This window comes from Chlamydotis macqueenii, unplaced genomic scaffold (genome assembly GCF_036417535.1).
Source record: "Chlamydotis macqueenii isolate bChlMac1 unplaced genomic scaffold, bChlMac1.mat HAP1_SCAFFOLD_329, whole genome shotgun sequence".
In the NCBI taxonomy this organism is placed as follows: Eukaryota; Metazoa; Chordata; class Aves; order Otidiformes; family Otididae; genus Chlamydotis; species Chlamydotis macqueenii.
This window is the reverse complement of record NW_028239195.1, coordinates 156,303-181,287: the sequence shown is the minus strand read 5'-3', so window position 1 is coordinate 181,287 and position 24,985 is coordinate 156,303. Positions and strand designations below refer to the sequence as shown.

The 24,985-nt window shown below is 54.5% G+C and overlaps 1 long non-coding RNA gene across 1 annotated transcript; it reads left to right on the top strand.

The window, feature by feature from the left end:
- Positions 1 to 22,837: 22,837 nt before the first annotated feature.
- Positions 22,838 to 24,733, top strand: LOC147596025 (uncharacterized). Its single transcript, XR_015261654.1, has 3 exons — positions 22,838 to 22,925; positions 24,236 to 24,292; positions 24,639 to 24,733. It is a non-coding gene; the product is annotated as an uncharacterized LOC147596025 (long non-coding RNA).
- Positions 24,734 to 24,985: the final 252 nt, after the last annotated feature.

Below are 24,985 nucleotides of genomic sequence, written 5' to 3'. Positions count from 1 at the left end.
GCATTGCGACGCTTCTCTGGATGATTTGCCCACCAACACTTCACATCAGCTCAAGCCGGCTGCCCGGAGGAAAAGAGGCTAGGAAAGATCGTAGCAGGCACGGTTGTTGCTGCACGAGAAGTGCCTGCTCCGGAGGCTTCTTGCGAGCAGCGCTAAAAGCACGCGAACATCGCGTTTCTGTGCTTTCCTGAACAGCTTGCGCTGGGACAGTTACAGCCGTGTTTTGCAAGCTGTCCGGGGTTCTGAGGCACTAAAAGTGCGGATGTGTGGCGACTGTGCAAGACGAGAACCGGCTGCTCTGAAAGCCCTTCCTGCTCGTCACGTACGCTTTCTAGCAGCTCTACGGACACACACGCGTCAGCCTCTTCACTGTCCTACACAGCTAGCACGCTGGCAGTTACCGTCAACTTGGAAGCAGCCGCGCAGAAGGCAGTCGCCCTGCAACCGGCGAACAGCGCACATTCGCGGCTACACGCGAGCTGGCCGCACTCGGAGCTTTCGCGGCTCTTCTCTCGCTCTTTCCCGCAGAGCTCCGGCGATGCACAACTCGAACCGCGAAAGCCGCAAAGAGCTTTGTGCAAGCTGCGCAGAAGAAACAAGGCACTAAACCGGCAAATGTCCAGCTAATCTCCAACGTGAAAAGGGTCAGCAAGGAAAGCTCTTGCTAACAGCCCAGAAGCATTGCGACGCTTCTCTGGATGATTTGCCCACCAACACTTCACATCAGCTCAAGCCGGCTGCCCGGAGGAAAAGAGGCTAGGAAAGATCGTAGCAGGCACGGTTGTTGCTGCACGAGAAGTGCCTGCTCCGGAGGCTTCTTGCGAGCAGCGCTAAAAGCACGCGAACATCGCGTTTCTGTGCTTTCCTGAACAGCTTGCGCTGGGACAGTTACAGCCGTGTTTTGCAAGCTGTCCGGGGTGCTGAGGCACTAAAAGTGCGGATGTGTGGCGACTGTGCAAGACGAGAACCGGCTGCTCTGAAAGCCCTTCCTGCTCGTCACGTACGCTTTCTAGCAGCTCTACGGACACACACGCGTCAGCCTCTTCACTGTCCTACACAGCTAGCACGCTGGCAGTTACCGTCAACTTGGAAGCAGCCGCGCAGAAGGCACTCGCCCTGCAACCGGCGAACAGCGCACATTCGCGGCTACACGCGAGCTGGCCGCACTCGGAGCTTTCGCGGCTCTTCTCTCGCTCTTTCCCGCAGAGCTCCGGCGATGCACAACTCGAACCGCGAAAGCCGCAATGAGCTTTGTGCAAGCTGCGCAGAAGAAACAAGGCACTAAACCGGCAAATGTCCAGCTAATCTCCAACGTGAAAAGGCTCAGCAAGGAAAGCTCTTGCTAACAGCCCAGAAGCATTGCGACGCTTCTCTGGATGATTTGCCCACCAACACTTCACATCAGCTCAAGCCGGCTGCCCGGAGGAAAAGAGGCTAGGAAAGATCGTAGCAGGCACGGTTGTTGCTGCACGAGAAGTGCCTGCTCCGGAGGCTTCTTGCGAGCAGCGCTAAAAGCACGCGAACATCGCGTTTCTGTGCTTTCCTGAACAGCTTGCGCTGGGACAGTTACAGCCGAGTTTTGCAAGCTGTCCGGGGTTCTGAGGCACTAAAAGTGCGGATGTGTGGCGACTGTCCAAGACGAGAACCGGCTGCTCTGAAAGCCCTTCCTGCTCGTCACGTACGCTTTCTAGCAGCTCTACGGACACACACGCGTCAGCCTCTTCACTGTCCTACACAGCTAGCAGGCTGGCAGTTACCGTCAACTTGGAAGCAGCCGCGCAGAAGGCACTCGCCCTGCAACCGGCGAACAGCGCACATTCGCGGCTACACGCGAGCTGGCCGCACTCGGAGCTTTCGCGGCTCTTCTCTCGCTCTTTCCCGCAGAGCTCCGGCGATGCACAACTCGAACCGCGAAAGCCGCAATGAGCTTTGTGCAAGCTGCGCAGAAGAAACAAGGCACTAAACCGGCAAATGTCCAGCTAATCTCCAACGTGAAAAGGGTCAGCAAGGAAAGCTCTTGCTAACAGCCCAGAAGCATTGCGACGCTTCTCTGGATGATTTGCCCACCAACACTTCACATCAGCTCAAGCCGGCTGCCCGGAGGAAAAGAGGCTAGGAAAGATCGTAGCAGGCACGGTTGTTGCTGCACGAGAAGTGCCTGCTCCGGAGGCTTCTTGCGAGCAGCGCTAAAAGCACGCGAACATCGCGTTTCTGTGCTTTCCTGAACAGCTTGCGCTGGGACAGTTACAGCCGAGTTTTGCAAGCTGTCCGGGGTTCTGAGGCACTAAAAGTGCGGATGTGTGGCGACTGTCCAAGACGAGAACCGGCTGCTCTGAAAGCCCTTCCTGCTCGTCACGTACGCTTTCTAGCAGCTCTACGGACACACACGCGTCAGCCTCTTCACTGTCCTACACAGCTAGCAGGCTGGCAGTTACCGTCAACTTGGAAGCAGCCGCGCAGAAGGCACTCGCCCTGCAACCGGCGAACAGCGCACATTCGCGGCTACACGCGAGCTGGCCGCACTCGGAGCTTTCGCGGCTCTTCTCTCGCTCTTTCCCGCAGAGCTCCGGCGATGCACAACTCGAACCGCGAAAGCCGCAATGAGCTTTGTGCAAGCTGCGCAGAAGAAACAAGGCACTAAACCGGCAAATGTCCAGCTAATCTCCAACGTGAAAAGGGTCAGCAAGGAAAGCTCTTGCTAACAGCCCAGAAGCATTGCGACGCTTCTCTGGATGATTTGCCCACCAACACTTCACATCAGCTCAAGCCGGCTGCCCGGAGGAAAAGAGGCTAGGAAAGATCGTAGCAGGCACGGTTGTTGCTGCACGAGAAGTGCCTGCTCCGGAGGCTTCTTGCGAGCAGCGCTAAAAGCACGCGAACATCGCGTTTCTGTGCTTTCCTGAACAGCTTGCGCTGGGACAGTTACAGCCGTGTTTTGCAAGCTGTCCGGGGTTCTGAGGCACTAAAAGTGCGGATGTGTGGCGACTGTGCAAGACGAGAACCGGCTGCTCTGAAAGCCCTTCCTGCTCGTCACGTACGCTTTCTAGCAGCTCTACGGACACACACGCGTCAGCCTCTTCACTGTCCTACACAGCTAGCACGCTGGCAGTTACCGTCAACTTGGAAGCAGCCGCGCAGAAGGCAGTCGCCCTGCAACCGGCGAACAGCGCACATTCGCGGCTACACGCGAGCTGGCCGCACTCGGAGCTTTCGCGGCTCTTCTCTCGCTCTTTCCCGCAGAGCTCCGGCGATGCACAACTCGAACCGCGAAAGCCGCAATGAGCTTTGTGCAAGCTGCGCAGAAGAAACAAGGCACTAAACCGGCAAATGTCCAGCTAATCTCCAACGTGAAAAGGCTCAGCAAGGAAAGCTCTTGCTAACAGCCCAGAAGCATTGCGACGCTTCTCTGGATGATTTGCCCACCAACACTTCACATCAGCTCAAGCCGGCTGCCCGGAGGAAAAGAGGCTAGGAAAGATCGTAGCAGGCACGGTTGTTGCTGCACGAGAAGTGCCTGCTCCGGAGGCTTCTTGCGAGCAGCGCTAAAAGCACGCGAACATCGCGTTTCTGTGCTTTCCTGAACAGCTTGCGCTGGGACAGTTACAGCCGTGTTTTGCAAGCTGTCCGGGGTTCTGAGGCACTAAAAGTGCGGATGTGTGGCGACTGTGCAAGACGAGAACCGGCTGCTCTGAAAGCCCTTCCTGCTCGTCACGTACGCTTTCTAGCAGCTCTACGGACACACACGCGTCAGCCTCTTCACTGTCCTACACAGCTAGCACGCTGGCAGTTACCGTCAACTTGGAAGCAGCCGCGCAGAAGGCAGTCGCCCTGCAACCGGCGAACAGCGCACATTCGCGGCTACACGCGAGCTGGCCGCACTCGGAGCTTTCGCGGCTCTTCTCTCGCTCTTTCCCGCAGAGCTCCGGCGATGCACAACTCGAACCGCGAAAGCCGCAAAGAGCTTTGTGCAAGCTGCGCAGAAGAAACAAGGCACTAAACCGGCAAATGTCCAGCTAATCTCCAACGTGAAAAGGGTCAGCAAGGAAAGCTCTTGCTAACAGCCCAGAAGCATTGCGACGCTTCTCTGGATGATTTGCCCACCAACACTTCACATCAGCTCAAGCCGGCTGCCCGGAGGAAAAGAGGCTAGGAAAGATCGTAGCAGGCACGGTTGTTGCTGCACGAGAAGTGCCTGCTCCGGAGGCTTCTTGCGAGCAGCGCTAAAAGCACGCGAACATCGCGTTTCTGTGCTTTCCTGAACAGCTTGCGCTGGGACAGTTACAGCCGTGTTTTGCAAGCTGTCCGGGGTGCTGAGGCACTAAAAGTGCGGATGTGTGGCGACTGTGCAAGACGAGAACCGGCTGCTCTGAAAGCCCTTCCTGCTCGTCACGTACGCTTTCTAGCAGCTCTACGGACACACACGCGTCAGCCTCTTCACTGTCCTACACAGCTAGCACGCTGGCAGTTACCGTCAACTTGGAAGCAGCCGCGCAGAAGGCACTCGCCCTGCAACCGGCGAACAGCGCACATTCGCGGCTACACGCGAGCTGGCCGCACTCGGAGCTTTCGCGGCTCTTCTCTCGCTCTTTCCCGCAGAGCTCCGGCGATGCACAACTCGAACCGCGAAAGCCGCAATGAGCTTTGTGCAAGCTGCGCAGAAGAAACAAGGCACTAAACCGGCAAATGTCCAGCTAATCTCCAACGTGAAAAGGCTCAGCAAGGAAAGCTCTTGCTAACAGCCCAGAAGCATTGCGACGCTTCTCTGGATGATTTGCCCACCAACACTTCACATCAGCTCAAGCCGGCTGCCCGGAGGAAAAGAGGCTAGGAAAGATCGTAGCAGGCACGGTTGTTGCTGCACGAGAAGTGCCTGCTCCGGAGGCTTCTTGCGAGCAGCGCTAAAAGCACGCGAACATCGCGTTTCTGTGCTTTCCTGAACAGCTTGCGCTGGGACAGTTACAGCCGAGTTTTGCAAGCTGTCCGGGGTTCTGAGGCACTAAAAGTGCGGATGTGTGGCGACTGTCCAAGACGAGAACCGGCTGCTCTGAAAGCCCTTCCTGCTCGTCACGTACGCTTTCTAGCAGCTCTACGGACACACACGCGTCAGCCTCTTCACTGTCCTACACAGCTAGCAGGCTGGCAGTTACCGTCAACTTGGAAGCAGCCGCGCAGAAGGCACTCGCCCTGCAACCGGCGAACAGCGCACATTCGCGGCTACACGCGAGCTGGCCGCACTCGGAGCTTTCGCGGCTCTTCTCTCGCTCTTTCCCGCAGAGCTCCGGCGATGCACAACTCGAACCGCGAAAGCCGCAATGAGCTTTGTGCAAGCTGCGCAGAAGAAACAAGGCACTAAACCGGCAAATGTCCAGCTAATCTCCAACGTGAAAAGGGTCAGCAAGGAAAGCTCTTGCTAACAGCCCAGAAGCATTGCGACGCTTCTCTGGATGATTTGCCCACCAACACTTCACATCAGCTCAAGCCGGCTGCCCGGAGGAAAAGAGGCTAGGAAAGATCGTAGCAGGCACGGTTGTTGCTGCACGAGAAGTGCCTGCTCCGGAGGCTTCTTGCGAGCAGCGCTAAAAGCACGCGAACATCGCGTTTCTGTGCTTTCCTGAACAGCTTGCGCTGGGACAGTTACAGCCGTGTTTTGCAAGCTGTCCGGGGTTCTGAGGCACTAAAAGTGCGGATGTGTGGCGACTGTCCAAGACGAGAACCGGCTGCTCTGAAAGCCCTTCCTGCTCGTCACGTACGCTTTCTAGCAGCTCTACGGACACACACGCGTCAGCCTCTTCACTGTCCTACACAGCTAGCACGCTGGCAGTTACCGTCAACTTGGAAGCAGCCGCGCAGAAGGCAGTCGCCCTGCAACCGGCGAACAGCGCACATTCGCGGCTACACGCGAGCTGGCCGCACTCGGAGCTTTCGCGGCTCTTCTCTCGCTCTTTCCCGCAGAGCTCCGGCGATGCACAACTCGAACCGCGAAAGCCGCAATGAGCTTTGTGCAAGCTGCGCAGAAGAAACAAGGCACTAAACCGGCAAATGTCCAGCTAATCTCCAACGTGAAAAGGCTCAGCAAGGAAAGCTCTTGCTAACAGCCCAGAAGCATTGCGACGCTTCTCTGGATGATTTGCCCACCAACACTTCACATCAGCTCAAGCCGGCTGCCCGGAGGAAAAGAGGCTAGGAAAGATCGTAGCAGGCACGGTTGTTGCTGCACGAGAAGTGCCTGCTCCGGAGGCTTCTTGCGAGCAGCGCTAAAAGCACGCGAACATCGCGTTTCTGTGCTTTCCTGAACAGCTTGCGCTGGGACAGTTACAGCCGTGTTTTGCAAGCTGTCCGGGGTTCTGAGGCACTAAAAGTGCGGATGTGTGGCGACTGTCCAAGACGAGAACCGGCTGCTCTGAAAGCCCTTCCTGCTCGTCACGTACGCTTTCTAGCAGCTCTACGGACACACACGCGTCAGCCTCTTCACTGTCCTACACAGTTAGCACGCTGGCAGTTACCGTCAACTTGGAAGCAGCCGCGCAGAAGGCAGTCGCCCTGCAACCGGCGAACAGCGCACATTCGCGGCTACACGCGAGCTGGCCGCACTCGGAGCTTTCGCGGCTCTTCTCTCGCTCTTTCCCGCAGAGCTCCGGCGATGCACAACTCGAACCGCGAAAGCCGCAATGAGCTTTGTGCAAGCTGCGCAGAAGAAACAAGGCACTAAACCGGCAAATGTCCAGCTAATCTCCAACGTGAAAAGGGTCAGCAAGGAAAGCTCTTGCTAACAGCCCAGAAGCATTGCGACTCTTCTCTGGATGATTTGCCCACCAACACTTCACATCAGCTCAAGCCGGCTGCCCGGAGGAAAAGAGGCTAGGAAAGATCGTAGCAGGCACGGTTGTTGCTGCACGAGAAGTGCCTGCTCCGGAGGCTTCTTGCGAGCAGCGCTAAAAGCACGCGAACATCGCGTTTCTGTGCTTTCCTGAACAGCTTGCGCTGGGACAGTTACAGCCGTGTTTTGCAAGCTGTCCGGGGTTCTGAGGCACTAAAAGTGCGGATGTGTGGCGACTGTGCAAGACGAGAACCGGCTGCTCTGAAAGCCCTTCCTGCTCGTCACGTACGCTTTCTAGCAGCTCTACGGACACACACGCGTCAGCCTCTTCACTGTCCTACACAGCTAGCACGCTGGCAGTTACCGTCAACTTGGAAGCAGCCGCGCAGAAGGCACTCGCCCTGCAACCGGCGAACAGCGCACATTCGCGGCTACACGCGAGCTGGCCGCACTCGGAGCTTTCGCGGCTCTTCTCTCGCTCTTTCCCGCAGAGCTCCGGGGATGCACAACTCGAACTGCGAAAGCCGCAAAGAGCTTTGTGCAAGCTGCGCAGAAGAAACAAGGCACTAAACCGGCAAATGTCCAGCTAATCTCCAACGTGAAAAGGGTCAGCAAGGAAAGCTCTTGCTAACAGCCCAGAAGCATTGCGACGCTTCTCTGGATGATTTGCCCACCAACACTTCACATCAGCTCAAGCCGGCTGCCCGGAGGAAAAGAGGCTAGGAAAGATCGTAGCAGGCACGGTTGTTGCTGCACGAGAAGTGCCTGCTCCGGAGGCTTCTTGCGAGCAGCGCTAAAAGCACGCGAACATCGCGTTTCTGTGCTTTCCTGAACAGCTTGCGCTGGGACAGTTACAGCCGTGTTTTGCAAGCTGTCCGGGGTTCTGAGGCACTAAAAGTGCGGATGTGTGGCGACTGTGCAAGACGAGAACCGGCTGCTCTGAAAGCCCTTCCTGCTCGTCACGTACGCTTTCTAGCAGCTCTACGGACACACACGCGTCAGCCTCTTCACTGTCCTACACAGCTAGCACGCTGGCAGTTACCGTCAACTTGGAAGCAGCCGCGCAGAAGGCAGTCGCCCTGCAACCGGCGAACAGCGCACATTCGCGGCTACACGCGAGCTGGCCGCACTCGGAGCTTTCGCGGCTCTTCTCTCGCTCTTTCCCGCAGAGCTCCGGCGATGCACAACTCGAACCGCGAAAGCCGCAAAGAGCTTTGTGCAAGCTGCGCAGAAGAAACAAGGCACTAAACCGGCAAATGTCCAGCTAATCTCCAACGTGAAAAGGGTCAGCAAGGAAAGCTCTTGCTAACAGCCCAGAAGCATTGCGACGCTTCTCTGGATGATTTGCCCACCAACACTTCACATCAGCTCAAGCCGGCTGCCCGGAGGAAAAGAGGCTAGGAAAGATCGTAGCAGGCACGGTTGTTGCTGCACGAGAAGTGCCTGCTCCGGAGGCTTCTTGCGAGCAGCGCTAAAAGCACGCGAACATCGCGTTTCTGTGCTTTCCTGAACAGCTTGCGCTGGGACAGTTACAGCCGTGTTTTGCAAGCTGTCCGGGGTTCTGAGGCACTAAAAGTGCGGATGTGTGGCGACTGTGCAAGACGAGAACCGGCTGCTCTGAAAGCCCTTCCTGCTCGTCACGTACGCTTTCTAGCAGCTCTACGGACACACACGCGTCAGCCTCTTCACTGTCCTACACAGCTAGCACGCTGGCAGTTACCGTCAACTTGGAAGCAGCCGCGCAGAAGGCACTCGCCCTGCAACCGGCGAACAGCGCACATTCGCGGCTACACGCGAGCTGGCCGCACTCGGAGCTTTCGCGGCTCTTCTCTCGCTCTTTCCCGCAGAGCTCCGGCGATGCACAACTCGAACCGCGAAAGCCGCAATGAGCTTTGTGCAAGCTGCGCAGAAGAAACAAGGCACTAAACCGGCAAATGTCCAGCTAATCTCCAACGTGAAAAGGCTCAGCAAGGAAAGCTCTTGCTAACAGCCCAGAAGCATTGCGACGCTTCTCTGGATGATTTGCCCACCAACACTTCACATCAGCTCAAGCCGGCTGCCCGGAGGAAAAGAGGCTAGGAAAGATCGTAGCAGGCACGGTTGTTGCTGCACGAGAAGTGCCTGCTCCGGAGGCTTCTTGCGAGCAGCGCTAAAAGCACGCGAACATCGCGTTTCTGTGCTTTCCTGAACAGCTTGCGCTGGGACAGTTACAGCCGTGTTTTGCAAGCTGTCCGGGGTTCTGAGGCACTAAAAGTGCGGATGTGTGGCGACTGTGCAAGACGAGAACCGGCTGCTCTGAAAGCCCTTCCTGCTCGTCACGTACGCTTTCTAGCAGCTCTACGGACACACACGCGTCAGCCTCTTCACTGTCCTACACAGCTAGCACGCTGGCAGTTACCGTCAACTTGGAAGCAGCCGCGCAGAAGGCAGTCGCCCTGCAACCGGCGAACAGCGCACATTCGCGGCTACACGCGAGCTGGCCGCACTCGGAGCTTTCGCGGCTCTTCTCTCGCTCTTTCCCGCAGAGCTCCGGCGATGCACAACTCGAACCGCGAAAGCCGCAATGAGCTTTGTGCAAGCTGCGCAGAAGAAACAAGGCACTAAACCGGCAAATGTCCAGCTAATCTCCAACGTGAAAAGGGTCAGCAAGGAAAGCTCTTGCTAACAGCCCAGAAGCATTGCGACGCTTCTCTGGATGATTTGCCCACCAACACTTCACATCAGCTCAAGCCGGCTGCCCGGAGGAAAAGAGGCTAGGAAAGATCGTAGCAGGCACGGTTGTTGCTGCACGAGAAGTGCCTGCTCCGGAGGCTTCTTGCGAGCAGCGCTAAAAGCACGCGAACATCGCGTTTCTGTGCTTTCCTGAACAGCTTGCGCTGGGACAGTTACAGCCGTGTTTTGCAAGCTGTCCGGGGTTCTGAGGCACTAAAAGTGCGGATGCGTGGTGACTGTCCAAGACGAGAGCCGGCTGCTCTGAAAGCCCTTCCTGCTCTTCACGTACGCTTTCTAGCAGCTCTACGGACACACACGCGTCAGCCTCTTCACTGTCCTACACAGCTAGCACGCTGGCAGTTACCGTCAACTTGGAAGCAGCCGCGGAGAAGGAAGTCAGACAATTACTCCAACACCTGAAATGCCTGCTCTAAAAGTTCTTGCTGCTCCTCACCGACTCTTCCCACCACATCTACAGGCTCACAAACATTGAGTCTCTGGGCTTTCCTCCACCAGCAGGACTCTGACACTTACCATCACCTAGAGCTGCTGCACAGTGAGAAATAAATCTTAAAAATCACTAACTCAGACGATTGCTTTAACACCAAAAGTGCCACCTCTGAAAGTTTACTGGTGTACATGGTGGCAAAAGTCGGAGTCCTGATTGTCTAGGAAAGAACGGAGCCCCAGTGTTGCTGGGCTTGTAGATGCGGTGGCAAGAGCCACTGAGGGGTTTTCAGAGCTGGCACTTCTGGTGTGGGATCTATCATCCAACGTTCATGATATATAAGAGTGTTTTCACTGGGCGGCCATAAGTACACCGTGGTAAACGTTGGAGTGCTGGTGTTCTAGGAAATCTCGCAGTCCCAATATTTGTGAGCCTGTAGATGCGGTGGCAAGAGCCGGGCAGGAGAAGCAAGAGCTTTCAGAAATGTCACTTCTGGTGTGGGAGCAGTCTTCTGACTGTGTGATTTTTAAGATTTTTTTCAAAAGGGACTGCTGAGTTGAGGTGATGGTAGACGTCGGAGTCCTGGTGTCCCAGGAAATGCCGGATCCCCAATGTTTGTGAGCCTGTAGATGTGGTGCCTAGAGCTGGTGAGAAGCAGCAAGACATTCCAGAGCTGACACTTCTGGTGTGGGAGCAGCTGTCTGACATTCACCATTTTTAAGCTGTGGTTTAACACTAGGCGGACAGCTCGAGCTGGTGTTAAACGTCGGAGTCCTGGTGGTCTAAGAAATCCCGGAGCCCCAATGTTTCCTGGCCTGTAGATTTTTTTTATGCCTGTAGATCTTTACCACCCTGTCCTGGTGGTCTAGGAAAGCCCGGAGCCCCAGAGTTTGGAGCCTGTATGTGTGGTAGCAAGAGCCGGTGAGGAGCAGCAAGGGTATTCAGAGCTGGTCACCATGTAACAAAAGGTTCAGGATTTTTAAGATTTTTTCCCACTGAGCAGTAGGGACTGTTTCTCACTCCTTACAAATGAGTCCTTCGTCAGGAAAAGAAAAAAAAAACAGACTTCCTCTTCCATTAATTGTTTCTCTAAGCTATATGGGTACGTGACTATGTTTTATAACTGTATTCTTGTCCTGTTTCTGGCTAGGATAGAGTTAATATTTACCTGAGCTGGGTGGAGTACTGAAGCTGGTAGCCCCTATGGCTGGGATAGTTAACTAATCAGCTAACTGCTGGGGCTCAGTATGTAAGTGAGGAGGGTGGTGAAAGGAGCCTCCTGCTACGTGGAAGAAACTAGGTGTGGAGATTTGTTGTAAGCCATTATACTATATTTGTATTGCATCACTGTTTTGTTTTCTTCTGTCATTACTGTTAAATTTACTTTTTGTTCAATCTCAACCCACGGGTTTGGTTTTTTTCCTGGTTTTCTTTTGTTTACCAAATCTCCCCCTGTTCTCTTGGAGAGTGGGGGGGGAGTGAGAGAGAGACTGCGTAGTCTGGTCCCGATCGGGGCTGAACTACAACAATTCTTTAAGAGCATACATATATAGTTGTGATTAACTTATTGTCCCCTATATCAATCCCCCCTTTTTATCACACTAAGTAAATTCTTTTACTTAAACAGTTTCCCTGAATGATATGAAGCATCATACATGGTTTTGTTAGTGGGGGGGGGGCTAAGGTGGTAGCTTCTGTAGGAAACTGCTAGAAGTCGCTCCCCTTTGTTCAGTGGACTCGGCCGGGCCTAGAGCGGACCCGCTGCTGGCCAAGGCCAAGCCAATTGGTAGCAGAATGTCCCATGATAATGCCTCTGTGATAACGTATTCAAATAGGGGAAAACAGAAAAAAAAAAAAAAGGGAGAGATGTGAAGCAGCTGAGCGGGGGGCAGAGGCACAGAGGGGGAGGCGCAGGCCTTATGGGCCTTGCAGGCCTCACCCTCTGGCCTCTCGCCAAGCGGCTGACTGGGCCCGAATTGGTCCGGCCCGGCTGCAGGAAGTGGAGAGGAGAGGAGAAGTGAATAAGATGTAAAAAGGATCCTGAGAGACATCTACCAGCCTGTTGTGAGGAACGGCTGCAGATGCCCAGGTCAGTTCAGAAGGAGTGGGAGGAGTAATGCGGCTCCTGGCCAAGATTCCCCTGCAGCCTGTGGTGACGACCATGGTGGAGCAGGTTGTCCCCCTGCAGCCCATGGAGGTCCACGGAGGGGCAGAGATCCACTTGGAGCCCGTGAAGGATCCTGTACTGGGGGAGGTGGATGCCTGAAGGCAGCTGTGGCCCATGGAGGGCCCGCTGGGACAGCCGTTCTGGAGAGACTGCACCCCGTGGAAGAGATGACCCATGCCGGAGCAGTTTCAGGAAGGACTGTGGCGTACGGGTGGGACCCCACAACAGAGCAGGGGAGGAATGCGAGTTCTTCCCCCAACCATGAAGCAGCAGTGTAAAACAACGCGTGATGAACTGACCGCAATCCCCATTCCCTCTTCCCCCTCCTGTGCCACTCGGGGGGGGGAAGGTAGTAGAGATAATGTTAAGCTTGGGAAGAGGGAGGGGTGGAGGGAGGTTATCTTGTTCTCTGTCTCATTATCTTGCTGTTTGTAGTAATAAATGAATAGTTTTCCCCAAGAGGAGTCTGTTTTGCCCGTGATGGTAACTTTAAGGATTTCTCCCTGTCCTTATCTCAAACCTCGAGCCGTTTTTCCTTACGTTATCTCCCCCTGTTCTCTCGGAGGGTGGGAGGAGTGAGAGAGAGACTGCGTAGTCTGGTCCTGATCGGGGCTGAACTACGACAGTGTTACTTTCTTAAACATTCTCCAAACCCATAGGTACAGCACAATAGTTAATATTAATAAAACCCCTAAGCTAATCAATAAGATCACAACGGGGCGCACCATAGTATTAAGGATCCCTGTTGCCTCTGTCCCAGCCCCACTCATGCCCTGAGTACATTTCCATTTTGTGCATAACCACAGTGGCCAAGTTTAAGCCCGACCGTTTAAAAGGTGGTCCCATGCTTCCTGTAAACCCAAGGGAGGCGTGAGACCACGGCCATTTGGTGTCCTTTTGATTACAAGTTGGTGGTAAGATGCAGGAAAATATTGTAAGCCCAATCACAATTCCAATTAAACAATTGGTCATTTTAGGATTTAGTTGGTCTAGTGGATTAGTACAGCTACTTCTGTAGATAATGTACTGCCTTTGGTGACCTGCTAAAATGGGTTTTATATTTCCTATAATAAAATGACAAATAAGATATAAACTGCACCGATGACAGATTTGGGCGAGATTAGTTACTGGCCGGTCCCGGTTTCTTTGTCCGGTATCGTTTGCTGTGGTGTCCCTCCGGTTCACTACTGCACTGTTCCCGCCCTTATCCGTTCGAACGAGTTTAAGTCTCAAGTCTTCATTGTTGTCTGGAGTTACTTTCCACAAGGTTGCAGAGGCTCTCTTGATCCGAGTATGGTGTATCCAGGAGTTCTGTCCCTTTACCTTAATTGCCGTGTAGGTGGTGAGGAGGACTTGAAAAGGTCCGGCCCACTGTGGTTCCAGAGTTTTTTCTGTAAGAGATTTAACATATACATAGTCCCCTGGTTGTATATCGTGAACAGGCCCATCCAGACCCCTACGACGTGTTCCCATTGCATGTTTTTCAATTCTTTTTAATTGTTTGTTTAGTGCCACCATATAGGAGGTCATTATTTCTTCACCAATTTGTGAAGACGTTCCCTTTTGTACCCCATAGGGTCGTCCATATAGAATTTCGAATGGACTAAGCCCTTCTCTTGCTCTTGGTCTGGTTCGTATTCGTATAAGAGCTAATGGTAAAGTTAGATTAGTTTCCTGACCCAACTTGACAATCTGTTGTTTGATTGGGTGATTCATTTTCTCCACCTGGCCACTTGATTGTGGTCGGTAAGAGGTATGTAATTGCCACTCTATCCCTAGATGGTGGCTAATTGCTTGTACTATTCTGGACACAAAATGTGGTCCTCTATCCGAGGGCATTACTGCTGCGACTCCAAACCTAGGTACTATTTCCTGGAGCAGTATTTTGGTTACTTCCCAGGCTTTAGCAGTTCCGCACGGGAAAGCTTCTGGCCAGCCTGAAAAGGTATCCGTAAGTACTAATAAGTATCGATACCCCCCTTTTCTAGGGAGTTCTGAGAAATCAATCTGCCAACGTTGTCCCGGACCATTCCCCTTTCCGATTTTTTCAAGTTTCGGCCCTTTTACAACTTTAGGATTAGTCTGGAGACAAAGATCACATTGTTGAGTTACTTGTCTAGCGGTAGTGTCTAAGTTTCACGCTATTATGTTCCTGATGAGATCTTTATATAGGGCTTCTGCCCCCGCCTCCCCCCAGTGTCTTTTTCTATGTTCTTCTCGGACTACTGACCATATCATGTAGGAGGGAATTACTACCCTCCCGTGTGAGGGGTAGTAATTGGCCCACCCTTCCTCATTATATGACCCCTTTAGATCATTAATAAGTTTGCCGACTTCCTTTGTGTATTCTGGTTTACCTTCTAGAAATACCTGTCCATCAGGTATTAGCGCACCCTCTACCTTGATTGTTTCTCTAGCTGCTTGTTTTGCTTCCCTATCTGCCAGCTCATTTCCTCTTTCCAATTCTGTGCTCACTTTCTGGTGTGCTTTAATATGCATAATTGCCACCTTTTTGGGAAGCTGGACTGCATTCAGGATTTTCAAAATCCCTTCTGCGTGTTTGATGGTTTTTCCATGAGAATTTAACAGTCCTCTTGCCTTCCATATTGCTCCATGGGCATGTACCACCCCAAAGGCATATTTAGGGTCAGTCCAAATGTTTACAGTCCTTCCCTGGGCTCTCTCCAGGGCTCAGGTAAGGGCTATGATCTCGGCCTTTTGGGTTGAGACATCGGCTGATAGTGGCCTGGACTCTATCACCTTTTCAAAAGTGGTAACAGCATATCCGGAATGTCGCCTTCCATTTAACATATAGCTGCTTCCATCGGTGAACCAATGTTCGGCTCCATCGACAGGGACATCTTTAAGATCCGTTCGACTAGAATACATGGTTTCAATTGTTTCCACGCAGTCATGACTCACCGGCTCCCTGATGTTCCCATCAAGGAATGAGGCCGGATTGATGATGTTTGTGGTCACGATTTCAACATCATCCTGTTCAACCATTATAGCTTGATATTTCAGGAACCTTTGTGGGGAAAGCCAATGCCCTCCTTTTGCTTCAAGGACCGCAGATACAGTCTGGGAAACTAGGACAGTCATTTTCTGGCCTAGAGTGAACTTTCAGGCTTCTTGAATGTTTAGAATGACAGCTGCTACTGCTCTCAGACAGCTGGGCCACTGTCGTAGTTCAGCCCCGATCGGGACCAGACTACACAGTCTCTCTCTCGCTCCCCCCACCCTCCGAGAGAATAGGAGGAGATGATATAAGAAAAACGGCTCGAGGTTTGAGATAAGGACGGGAAGAAATTTGTAAAGTTACCGTTACAGGCAAAACAGACTCGACTTGGGGAAAAACACTCATTTATTTCTAAATCTAGCAGGAGAATGAGACAGGGAACAAGATAACCTCCCCCCACCCCTCCCTCTTCCCGGGCTTAACATTATCTCTACTACCTTCCCCTCCCGAGCGGCATGGAGGGGGGGGTCGGGGGCGGTGGGGGGGGGAATGGGGGTCGCAGTCAGTTCATCACGCGTTGTTTTACGCCTCTGTGTCATCGTCGGGGGAAGAACTCCTTGCATTCCTCCTCTGCTCCAGCGTGGGGTCCCTCCCACGGGCCACAGTCCTTCGTGAAACTGCTCCGGCGTGGGTCATCTCTTCCACGGGGTGCAGTCCTGCGAGCGACGGAGGAACGTACGACAAAAGACTCAATATGAGTAATAAGCGTAGTTCGATTTATTAGTCCCGGGTGCACATATTTATATTGCTAAGATAAAATATGCCTACTAGTCATTGCGTGATTGGCTTAAGCTCTAATAGTTACATTTGCATATCCTTCCTACTTGCAGTTAGCTAATCTGGAAAGTCCCGTTAACCTGAAAGTCCCGTACTTTTCATGTTTTCACTTTCTCAGAGTTGTTTACGATCTTCTTCAAGGTTGCTTCGTTTACTTTCTCACAGGAAGCTTCATTACTTTCTCACAGGCGGCCTCATTATTTTCTCACAGGTGGCTTCAGTACTTTCTTACAGGCGGCTTCATTACTTTCTCACAAGCGGCTTCAGTGATGTCCTTGAGGCCTGCTGCTCACAAACATAACAATTCCATTCGGTCTGGATTGTTCACTAAGTGTCCCTGATACTCCAGGTATCCAACAAATCCCCCTTTTTGTTTTGAACAATCCAGACCCACTTATGCGCTAATAACAAAAAATCAATGGCTGCTAGATTCTGCAAAAATATCATGACGCATACTATCCATGTCTTCTAATAATCCTGATAACATGCTAGAGGTTAAATTCATTTGCTTTTGTGCCCAACAAGCTAATTTATTTAAGTTAGCTAAAGCTTTTGCAGTTGCTGCCCAAGGAACAAATAAAGATAATGCTATCCGCTCAGCTGTACCCAACAGGGTTAAATTGCCGTCACAATGGGGAGTCAATACTTTTAGCGATCTTCTTGCTCGAGTGTGATTCCGTAATGTTCTCATAGGTGGAGCAAACATTATCAATTTTCCAAAATAACATGGTCCTCCTATGGCTCTTTTTGGTACTCCTGACCTTATTTTACTACAATATCAACTAGGTTCATGTAGGCCTCTACTGAATCTCCCTTTTCTTCTTTTTTTTTTTTTTTTTTTTTTTTTATGAGCCAGATTGTCTGTATTGAGTTGTTAATCATTTTTTGCAAGCATGGTATGTTATGCCTAGTATGATGCCTAGTATCATAATTCCGATTTTAACCAAGGACAGCAACCACCCAGTTATGCCACACACAAGCTTAGTTAATAAAATTACTGATCACATGTTTATGCATATTCATGATTACAAAGCAAAGCTAAGTTTCAGTACCTTCTAGTAATTTTCTACTATAACATTTTTCTACTATTATGGATATAACAACTCCAGTAACTTTCTTATCTACAAGAGCAATGACTAGTTTTCTGCAGGCCTCTGTTGAAACAAGCCATAAATTCTGCTAACAATGTTTTGTATCTTAAAGCTTCCCTTCTCATTCCATGGCTTTCTTCCTGAGAGCATGATTGCATTCCTCCCCCAAGGTCGGTGTGCTTTCACTGATACCATACTGGCTCAGCGAAATACCACATCTCCCCCTTCTTTGTTTAGGAGAAGAGGCTTGTTTCAACGCTTTATCTATTAAAGTTTGCACACATTTTAAGACACAGAATTATAGATCAAAATACATATATAAAAGGAATGAATAAGCATCCTACAGCTATTAGTAACAAGCTTTTATCAAGTCACCAAAAGATGTCTGAATATATCAAAACCATCACTTTGTTGCTGGTTTTGTACTCCTTTTTGCAAGTTTTGAATACTTTTGTGAATAGATTCCGAATGATCAGACAGATTCATGCAGCAAAGCCCATCAAAATCCTGACAACCATGATTTTGTGCTAATAATAAAAAAAATCTATTGCTGATCTATTCTGTTACTAACCCAACTATGCCAAAGACACCGCTGAGCAAGAGGATGTTTATCAGCCGGGTCAGAGCAGAGAAGGGAGGCAGGCGCAGCACCTTCAGGGCGTCCCCTGTTGTAAATAAAGTGTGCTCTGGGTCTGTCCTCTCCCCTTCGCTCCGAGCCACCTCTGTTTATACCCTCAGCAGATTCAGTGAAAGAGTCCTGACTAGGTGTTGCTGCATGCGTGGCCAGCGCATACAACAAGGCCTGACTAGACGTTGCTGCATGCGTGGCCAGCGCATGCAACAAGGCCCGTCAAATATGTGCTCTGCGGGCTAACAGCGGTTCTGTTTTGTAAAGTAGCATAGTATATAGAATCTACATCAGTTAACAGCGTTGATAGTGCCGATACAGTTGTATTTATTTGCTTAGCAAGCCAACAGTCCAATTTATTTAGCATAGTTAATGCCTAGGCACTTGCCACACCAGGTGTAAAGACTGAAGCAGCAATAATTTTACTTAGTTTCCAAAACTCTGTATTATCTTGGCAACCAGATTCAATGCTATGTATGCTTCGTTTAGGTCTTTTATGCTGTCTGGATTTTGATATGTGCTCGCATGATTACGTCATGCTGTGTCGTTGCAATGTATAGATCTTAAAGCATTTACAATCATTACCCCTCTAGAAACATTAGCTCTTGAATAGTTAAAAAGAAATAGAAGTCCATCTTTACTGATCCCAAAAAGTTCCATCTTTTGTAGTTTTAGCACTCAGCACTTGTGGTTGCTGCTGTTTTACACAGAGTTGCCGTCCTACCGGTATCTGGCAGGTCAACCAAACATGTTCTGAAATACCCGCAGATGATACAGACAAGGATCCACTTGTTTACTGCTCCTGTAAAGACATAAGCGTATCCCTTCCCCCATGTTATAAGAGGGAACGGTCCTTCCACTTATACAAAGCTCGACTCAGACAGGAGTATCTGTTAACCATGTCAGGGGCGGGGGGGTGGGGGCGCCTGGCGGCGGCTGTGGCCCAGACATATAAGAGGAAAGAAAACTAAAACCTGAGGTTTAAGACAAGAATAGGGAGGGATCCTTAAAGCCACCGCTACAGGCAAAACAGACCATCACTAAAACCAAAGCAGGATAAGGAAAAAGGGAACAAGACAACCTCCCCCCACCCCTCCCTCTTCCCAGGCTTAACACCATCTCCACCTCCCTCCCCTGCCCCCTTAGCGGGACAGGGATGGGGGGCGGGGGGGGGGAAAGAGGGAATGGGGGTTACAGACAGTTAATCACGCGCCGCTTTATTGATATCAACGGTTTAACGGCTGCACCTACAGCAGCAGCCATGACTGTAGCCTTTTCTTGTTCTAACATTCGCTCAGCAGCTTCCAGCAGTTGCCCTGTACTAGATCCTTTTGGCAGCACACTGAGGGCTCTCTTAGTTTTTTGGGTTTGTTTTTTGTTTTTTGTTTTTTTTTGATTAGCATTATTAAAGGCAAGCATATCTAAGAACTTTGCTTTCATGTCATCATCCAGATCAGGGTGAGCCATAATTGCAGTGTGCAACCGATCAATAAATTTCCCATATGGTTCTGTGGGACCTTGTCTTCTTGATGTAAAGGCAGGTCCAGACTTTTCATCGTGCACCCTAGCAAGCGCTCTATAAGCCAAATCTTGGCCCAGTTGTAACACTTTGGTAGCAAATTGCGCTTGCCAATCAGATCGTGTGTAGTGTCCCGCTCCCATCAGCATTTGAGTTTGCACCCCGAATAATGGATCACCCTGTTGTCGAGGCGTTGCAGCTGCCCTATCACAAGCAGCCTGCCAGTACTGAAAGAACTGCAGCTGCTGCGACCTGGACAATCATTCTAATATCATAAGGAGCTAACAACTGTGATGAAAAAATATGCTGCAACACAGATTGAGCATATGATGATTTTAGCCCATACTGAGTAACTGCACTTTTAGCTTCCTTCAATATTTTCCAGTCTAATGCTTTCCACACACTTTTCCCAGTATTATCAGTCACAACTGGAAATGCCATAGGAAAAGGCTCTCCTTCTATCAAAGCATCTCGAATCACCTCTTTCCACTGCACTATCGGATTCAAAACCCCGGCCCCTCCCGCCGGCGTCCCTTGCAAAGGTGCAAAAAGACTGATCTCACCCGATGCTCCGTTCGGAATGAATAGGTTGGATGCTGACAGGTCTCGATGCGGCACAGGCGAAGGAGTTGACAAGTTTCCCAGTGACACTTCTAGGCGAATCTCTAGGGCTTCCAGTCTTTTTAGCGTCTCTTCCAGCTGTGCGTCCTTGGAGCCAGATGAATGTTCATCCCCCTCCTCCTCACGCCGTGGTGGCAGGGAAGAAGGTGGTAACGGGGGATAAACCAGAGCTGTTGGTGCCGGCGAAAAGGCTCGTGACTCTGAGTCTGCACTGGCGCAGCGTGGCGGGGTGCCTGGCGGTGGTACGTCTGATGGTGGTGAAAAGCCTTTGGCAGTTTTTCCCTCTGGTGCCCGCATATCTATAGTTATAGGGGCTGTGGCTGCAGTTCCTGGAGTCCTTGCTGGGGCTCGAACCCCCCCACCCTCAGCACGAGCCGGGGCGGCGGCAGGGCTCGTTAAACCCGAGAACAGCATGCTGGTAGTGGAGGTGGACCCGTCGGCTGGAGTTAAGGCCGCAAAAGCAGATGCAGCAACTGAACGCTCGGCTTTCATGCTTATCAATGTTTCGTTCATTAGCTTCCACACGGTGGAGATCCCTTACTTATTTCATCCCACAGCTTTTTTCCTATCTTTTCCTGTGTCGGGAGTTCAAAAGGATCATCAACTGTGGGGATTAATTCCCTTTTCTTTGCCCACTGCAGCAAAGCTTCTAGGACGGCCGAGTCATAACTCAGTCCTCTCATAGAGAGCATAATAATTCTAGGGCTACCTCCTTTTCCATTATTGCCGGCAGTTTCACAATTGGTGCTCCCTGATTAAGGCACCCCTTCTACTCCCTGATTAAGTACTCACTATTGGTGCTCCCTGATTAAGGCACCCCTTTTTTGCAGCTTGTCCTGTAGCCCCACATTAACCCCCAGTTGCACCCATTAACCCCCAGTTGACCCCCATTGACCCCTGTTAACCCCCATTAACCCCCAGTTGACCCCCATTAACCCCCAGTGACCCCCAGTAACACCTGGTTGCCCCCATTAACACCCAGTTGACCCCCATTAACCCCCAGTTGACCCCCCGTTGACCCCATTAACCCCCCGTTGACCCCCATTAACCCCCGTTGACCCCATTAACCCCCAGTTGACCCCCATTAACCCCCAGTTGACCCCCATTAAACCCCAGTTGACCCCCCGTTGACCCCCATTAACCCCCAGTTGACCCCCATTAAACCCCAGTTGACCCCCCGTTGACCCCCATTAACCCCCAGTTGACCCCCATTAACCCCCAGTTGACCCCACTGACCCCCATTAACCCCCAGTTGACCCCCTGTTGACCCCCATTAACCCCCAGTTGCCCCCATTGACCCCCAGTTGCTTCCCATTAACCCCCAGTTGCCCCCATTAACCCCCAGTTGCCCCCCATAAGCCCCCCATTGACCCCCATTAACCCCCAGTTGACCCCCATTAACCCCCAGTTGACCTGTGACCCCCATTAACCCCCAGTTGCCCCCATTAACCCCCAGTTGACCCCCTGTTGACCCCCATTAACCCCCAGTTGCCCCCATTGACCCCCAGTTGCCCCCCATTGACCCCCAGTTTCCCCCATTAACCCCCAGTTGCCCCCCATAAGCCCCCCGTTGACCCCCATTAACCCCCAGTTGACCCCCATTAACCCCCCGTTGACCCCACTGACCCCCATTAACCCCCAGTTGCCCCCCACTAACCCCCAGTTGACCCCCATTAACCCCCAGTTGCCTCCATTAACCCCCAGTTGACCCCACTGACCCCCATTAACCCCCAGTTGCCCCCCACTAACCCCCAGTTGCCCCCATTAACCCCCAGTTGACCCTGTCGTCTCTCTGTTGACCCCCCCACCCCTCCCCCCCCCCAGTTGACCCCCCGCCCCCCCGTCCCCCCACCTCGACCGCCATCACATCGCAGCGTCACCCTACGCACCCCTCCCCCCCTCCAACCGCCATCGCTTCACCTCATTGGTCCCCTCGCCCGCCCTCCCCCCACCTCGACCCCCGATTGACCCCTTGCCCCTCCCCCCGTCGCCCCTCCCCCCCCCGCCCCCCGCCCCTCCCCCGCTGGTACCAGTACCCCTCCCTGGAGCAACTGGCCGAAATCGTCCCCTGCGTCCTCCGGCACCTCAAGTGAGTGGGCGGGGGGGCGCCCCACGGCGCTGTGGGGCGGGGAGGGGGCCCCTGACCCGTAGCGGGACGGGACGGGGGGGCAGGGTCAGCACCGGCCTGACCCCGCCCACCCCCCCAGCATCGCCAGCGTCGTGGGCATTGGGGTGGGCGCCGGCGCCTTCGTCCTGGCTAAATTTGGGGTGAGATGTGGGGCGGGGCGTCGGGCGGGGCGTGGGGCAGGGCGGGGGGCAGATTTGGGGGGAATGCAGGGCTGCGGGAATCTCGGGGGAGGTTCTGTGGGGCTGGGGGGGGTCGCTATGGGGCTGGGGGGGTCGCTATGGGGCTGGGGGGCGTGGCTGTGGGGCTGGGGGGGTCGCTATGGGGCGGGGGGGTCGCTATGGGGCAGGGGGGCATGGCTGTGGGGCTGGGGGGTCGCTATGGGGCTGGGGGGTCGCTATGGGGCAGAGGGGCATGGCCGTGGGGCGCTATGGGGCTGGAGGAGGTTAGTGGGGTCTCTGGGCACTTGTGGGTCGCTGGGGGGTTGGGGGCTCGGCTATGGGGCTGGGGGGTCGCTATGGGGCTGGGGGGGTCGCTATGGGGCGGGGGGGCATGGCCGTGGGGCGCTATGGGGCTGGAGGAGGTTAGTGGGGTCTCTGGGCACTTGTGGGTCGCTGGGGGGTTGGGGGCTCGGCTGTGGGGCTGGGGGGTCACTATGGGGCAGGGGGGCGTCGCTATGGGGCTGGGGAGTCGCTATGGGGCTGGGGGGTCGCTATGGGGCTGGGGGGGCATGGCCGTGGGGCGCTATGGGGCTGGAGGAGGTTAGTGGGGTCTCTTGGTTGGGTACTTGTGGGTCGCTGGGGGCTCTCGGGGGGCGTGGCTGTGGGGCTGGGGGGTCGCTATGGGGCTGGGGGGTCGCTATGGGGTGGGAGGGCGTGGCCGTGGGGCGCTATGGGTCTGGCCCCGCCCCACAGCTGCTGCACCCCGAGGCGGTGGAGGGGCTGGTGCTGATCAACATCAACCCCCGCGCCAAGGGCTGGGTGGATTGGGTGGCGCACAAGGTGGGCGGGGCCGGCGGGTGGGGAGGGCCAATGGGGAGAGGGGTGGGGCAGAAGGGGGCGGGGTTTGGGGGGGGTTCCCTGCTGCTGGCCCCGCGGCGCTGTGGGTCGCTTGGGGTCGCGTGTGGCTCACTGTGGGTCCCTATGGGTCGCCGTGGGTCGCTGTGGGTGGCGGTGGGCGGCCGTGGGTCACTGTGGGTCCCTACGGTGTCTGTGGGTGGCTGTGGGTCGCTGCGGGTCCCTACGGTGTTGGTGGGCGGCTGTGGGTCGCTGTGGGTCCCTACGGTAGCTGTGGGTCGCTGTGGGTCGCTGCGGGTCCCTACGGTGTCTGTGGGTCGCTGTGGGTTGCTGTGGGTCCCTACGGTAGCTGTGGGTCGCTGTGGGTCGCTGTGGGTCCCTACGGTGTCTGTGGGTCGCCGTGGGTCGCTGCGGGTCCCTACGGTGTCTGTGGGTCGCCGTGGGTCGTGGTGGGTCCCTACGGTCGCTGTGGGTCGCTGTGGGTCCCTACGGTGTCTGTGGGTCGCTGTGGGTCCCTACGGTGTCTGTGGGTCGCCGTGGGTCGCTGTGGGCCGCTGTGGGTCCCTACGGTGTCTGTGGGTCGCTGTGGGTCGCTGTGGGTCACGGTGGGTCCCTACGGTGTCTGTGGGTCGCTGTGGGTCGCTGTGGTGTCTGTGGCTCGCTGTGGGTCGCTGTGGGTCACTGTGGGTCACTGTGGTGTCTGTGGGTCGCTGTGGGTCGCTGTGGGTCCCTACGGTGTCTGTGGGTCGCCGTGGGTCGCTGTGGGCCGCTGTGGGTCCCTACGGTGTCTGTGGGTCGCTGTGGGTCGCTGTGGGTCACGGTGGGTCCCTACGGTGTCTGTGGGTCGCTGTGGGTCGCTGTGGTGTCTGTGGGTCGCTGTGGGTCGCTGTGGGTCACTGTGGGTCACTGTGGTGTCTGTGGGTCGCTGTGGGTCGCTGTGGTGTCTGTGGGTCGCTGTGGGTCGCTGTGGGTCACTGTGGGTCACTGTGGTGTCTGTGGGTCGCTGTGGGTCGCTGTGGGTTGCTGTGGGTCCCTACGGTGTCTGTGGGTCGCTGTGGGTCGCTGTGGGTCGCTGTGGGTCCCTACGGTGTCTGTGGGTCGCTGTGGGTCCCTACCGTGTCTGTGGGTGTCTGTGGGTCGCCGTGGGTCACTGCGGGTCGCTGTGGGTCCCTACGGTGTCTGTGGGTCGCTGTGGGTCGCTGTGGGTCGCGGTGGCTCCCTACGGTGTCTGTGGGTGCCGGTGGATCGCGGTGGGTCGCCGTGGGTCGCCGTGGGTCCCACGGGTGCCCCCCCAGCTGTCGGGCCTGACGTCCTCCAGCAGCGAGCTCATCCTGGCGCACCTCTTCACGCAGGTCGGGCGGGGGGGCACTTGGGGGTCCCGTGGGGGGCCACTTGTGGGTCCGGGGGGCGCTTGGGGGTCTGGGGAGGGCCACTTGTGGGTCCTGGGGGTCAGTTTTGGGGGCCCTCAAGGGGCACTTGGGGGGCCTGTGGGGGGCACTTGGGGGGCCCAGAGTCCACCTGGAGGCCCCAAGGGCCACTTGTGGGTCGGGGGGGGCACTTGTGGGTCAGGGAGCTCAGTTAAGGGTTGGGGGAGGGTCACTTGTGGGTCACAGGGTGGGGGCGGGGTGGGGGCGGGGCTGTGACATGGGGGCGGGGCAGGGGCGGGGCGGGGGCGGGGCTGTGACGCGCGGGCCGCAGGAGGAGCTGGCGGCCGCCCCTCCCCCGGTGCAGCAGGCCCGGCGGCGGCTGGGGGCGGCGCCCAACGCCCCCCTGCTCTGGGCCATGTACAACAGGTACTGGGCAAACTGGGGGCGCTGCGGCGGGGCTGCGGGGCACTGGGACTGCCCTCGGAGCACTGGGATCGAGCTGGGATTGAACTGGGAGGGAACTGGGAGGGGCTGGAATGGAACTGGGGGGACTGGTGGGGACTGGGAGGGGACTGGGAGGGACTGGGAGGGGACTGGGACTGGGCTAGGAGGACTGGGACTGAACTGGGATTGAACCGGGGCGGACTGGGAGGGAACTGGGGGGGCTGGGAGGGGCTG